The 3,887-nt window shown below is 40.7% G+C and overlaps 1 protein-coding gene across 1 annotated transcript in view; it reads left to right on the top strand.

Annotated features, from left to right (window-relative positions):
* WNK2 (WNK lysine deficient protein kinase 2) overlaps window positions 1-3,887 on the top strand; it is a 121,455-nt gene that overhangs the window by 52,417 nt on the left and 65,151 nt on the right. The gene's annotated exons all lie outside the window — the stretch shown is intronic.

The raw sequence follows: 3,887 nt of genomic DNA, 5'->3' as shown, positions 1-3,887 counted from the left end.
CGGCATTCACAGGCTATATTCTATATTGCTTACACAGACAGAATAAATTCTATAGCTGTAGCACAGCAACAACAGACAAATAATGTTATGAATGTCATTGCATTGACTTTTTGCGTGTTTCAGATATCTGCTTAGATCTGCAGCTAATCTTCTTAGATTAGCATTAGGATTGAATACCATTTTGGAGTGAAATAGGGATGAGTTTATAATTGCATACAGCAGTCTCGCCGCTGAATGTCGTGGAACAAGATCCTGCCAAAATTGAGAACTTTCCCTCCACTTTATTGACTTCAGAGAGTGTGTGGTAGGGTGGAATTTCATTTGGAAACATGGTTTCAGCTTTTTTGGAAGAGGAGGTTTTTTCCTTTTCTGGGAACTACATGAGCCTAGAGACTACCTTCAGGTAGAAGGTGGAGTTTTAGTCCAAAGTAGACTCTATCTAGACTAGGAGGGCACCTCCTAGGTGAAAGGAAAGCCTTTAGAAAAATTACCGGCTAACATGGCTCGGACTTAACGTTGACTTGTCTGGCACGCACTGTGCATCGTATAAAGCACTATGTGTTACTTCTTCAAAAGTGTGCTCTGCTGGTGGAAGAATGACAAGCGGCTACTTTTAGACCTCCGAAAAATAAGCTTCACATTTTTGCCCCCAAGGTAAAGGTTAAAATTTTGATGTCCTATATGTGCCTGACTGTCGACACAACTATCACATACTGGAGTGCAATGTATTTCAAATCTAATCACTTCAGAAAGAAGGTGAGGAGGCTAAGTGGTGGTGGGATTCAAAGTAAATCATGCTGTTCGAGACAGAGAAATTCTGAAAAGGGAGATTATTTGATCTGCTCTCATTTTGCTCTTGGATTTTATTTTTTTTAATATATATACATTTTAAAAAAAAAGCATTTAAAGAATTTGTATGAAAATACCCCTAAGCACCTTATGTCAACCAGTTAGCCCTGCATTTCAGATGCAGTGGTGTTGAACTTACTTTTGTTTACAAGACGGCTGTACAGTTTTCAAACTGCCACGGATAATTCCTTAGCTAATATACTTTGAATTTTGGTGCCGTCTTTCCTTGGGAATGCTCAGGAAAGACAGATGGCTTTTGTATAAATGAATGAGATGAGCCCTTTGATTGCAAATCGAAATCTGTGTTTCGCAAAAACCCCCCTCGTTGTCAGGAGGCTCGTAGGCGCCGGGGCACAGCGCCATGGGGAGGGCTTGCAGCATTACAGTGAGATGGCCTTGGAGATTTTAATGAAGAGTAGGGAGCAAAAGCATGCTATAGCATATGGGCACTGAGAAAACGCTTTGGCAAAGCCGTTCTGTTCAGTACTTCACTGTGCATATTTTGTCCTTGTTTGTTTTAGTCATCTATTCATAGCTTAGCTGTTCAGTAGATTAATACAATAGATGGTTGGAGAGGAGTCAGTGTTCCTTCAAAAGATGTTGGAAGTAAAATGGTGTTTGGAGGAGTGGCTATTTTTTTTTGTGGAAGTAATTTGTAAGGTCAAAAATAGGGGTCGGTCGTCAGGGGTCTGTCAAAAGGACCACTTTCAGGCAAACCAAGTTTCTAGATGCCCAATATGCCCTGCCCTGCTCCATCCCAGTCACGTCAGAGTGCCAGCTGAACCATGTAAATGAAGATTGATTGTGAATTCTGGAAAAGAAAATTAAATTGAGAGATACTGAGATATGCCTTATGCTATTCGTGTCTCTCATAATGTTCAGTTTGTGTCGAGATACCCACGAAGCGCTCTGCAATTATAGAAAGCAATTGGCAGGTTCCCTTGAGTGTGTCGATACGTGAGCAATATATTCCTCTAGGTAGCTGAAAGCTCTTCAGGTAGTATGGTGAAAGTTGCTTCTGCTGCTTTGTGGGGGGTGGTGGGGGGGGTGGTGCTGTTTTTTTGGGGTTTGGGTTTTTTTTCCCCGGTTAAATTGATACCGATGCACGTTTGTGGGATGTTTTTCAGTAAACGTTAAGCTATAGCAGATGACGGTCTTTATTACCCAATCTTCCTGGTAAATGTCACTAAGGTGGAAATCAGTGGTTTCCTATAGCAAACTGGAGTGTTCAAAAATGTAGAGATTTGTCTTATTGCTTTCCGTTGTGAATTACCGAAGATTTCTTCGAACTCCTCCCCATCTGAGAACACGATGGGCTCCTGTAGCTTTAGGGCGCATTAGGGTGTAGAGGATTCATGCTAAAAATGTCTTTTGGTACTTTTTTGTTTTCTTTTCATTTCTAATTCGGGTATCAGAGCTCTCTTAAAGAAACACTCTCGACACACTGTGTGTGCTTTTGCTTGTTTTGAGCAAGCCTGGGCTTCGGTAGGCTGGACACTCCCTATCATTTTGACACGTTTCTAATATACAAAATTTGAGCCCCCACCTCATAAGTAAGATTTAGGTTTGCTTAAGCAAATAATTCTTTTTAGTGGGTCACAGCCAGCCAGCCACGTGTACGGATTATTTTGTTTTGTTCCCGCATGAATGGCTTTTTTTGGATCTCGGCAGCTCTCTGCCTAGGCAAAACTGGGAAGCTGAGTCTGTATGACTGCTCCGTCATTTATTTTTTCCCCAAATTTATGAATGGCATATTTCACTCTCAAGTTTTAAGACAAAAAGGGAGTGGTTGACCTGAAAATAAAGAAATAAATAAATCCAAGTTTACGGTCGAATCTGAGGCTTGAATGGCAACAGAATGTTAATAAAAAGATAAAAGCATAATCTGATGCTGGAATATTTAGGAATTCTCAGAGAGGTGCCAGCCCTCATTGAAATTCACCCATAAAATTTATTCAAGACTAAATTCAGTGAAGTATTTGCAGACGCTTTCCGAAATACATATTTTTCCTTTTTTTTTTTGTTTTGTTTTGTGGTCCAAGGCACTCTCAGGTGAGCCAAAAGCCCACTCTTCAGGACTTCAGGCCTCCTTATCTGCCACTCCATGATCCGTTATTTACTGTTCTTTCAGGGTGAAACTTTAAAAGGATTTGAATGGAGTTAACTTAATGGGATTTGGACATTTATGTGCTTAATCAGATTCTGGTTTTTTTAGGTAAAGGAAATCATGTTTCCTTTTTATTCTGCTTATTGACTTCATTGGAAATACTTGGGTCCTTAAGTAATAGGGTCTAACTGCAGAATCTGTTCCCAAATTAATTTTGTCAAATTTTCATTCATATACATCTTGTTTCAGTAGGTAGAGATGTTACGTGTTTTTAAAAATGAATCAATTTTTTTTGTGATTTAAGCTGAACATCACATATAAAAAAGATAACTTCTTGCGTTGCCACTCTTGTCATCTGTAGCTGAACATAAGCGTGAAAAGCATTCACAGGACATCTTCCGCTGAGCTGAATGGAACGAGTTACCGGTGTCACAGAGGTTGGGTAGCTGTTAGTTGCTCCTACGTCGTTTGGCAAGGGGAGCGGTAGGGTGGCCTCGCCGGCAATGACGGCTGTTCCTAACGGAACATCCCTCCCTCCCTGTCTGCAGCCTGGCATCAGAAGAAAGTGTCAGCCGGGGCTTTGAAAACACACAGCTCCACCTGTGTGTAACTGCCCAGCTGCTCCCGGTAATTATTTTTTTAGTATATTTTGATTATGCGTACAGAAAGATGACCTAATATATAAACTGTTATTTAGCCTGAGAACTTGCATACTACTCCTCCTACAGTCTCTCTCCATGTTGGTAAGAGATACGTTATTTTAATTAAGAGGTTAGATACGCTGAGGAGGATCATGCTGAGTTAAGATCTTGGTCCTGAAGTATTAGAAAGTAGGGAGAGATGGCCTATGACCGCCCTAGAAGTGTGCACACGTGTTTCTTTTAAATCCTCTCCATCTTCTTAAAACAACCCCACGTAACCTGACAGTTAT

This window comes from Pygoscelis adeliae, unplaced genomic scaffold, assembly GCF_000699105.1.
Source record: "Pygoscelis adeliae isolate BGI_AS28 unplaced genomic scaffold, ASM69910v1 Scaffold349, whole genome shotgun sequence".
NCBI classification, from domain to species: Eukaryota; Metazoa; Chordata; class Aves; order Sphenisciformes; family Spheniscidae; genus Pygoscelis; species Pygoscelis adeliae.
Note: the sequence above shows the minus strand (reverse complement) of the source record. Positions and strands in the feature narration are given on the sequence as shown.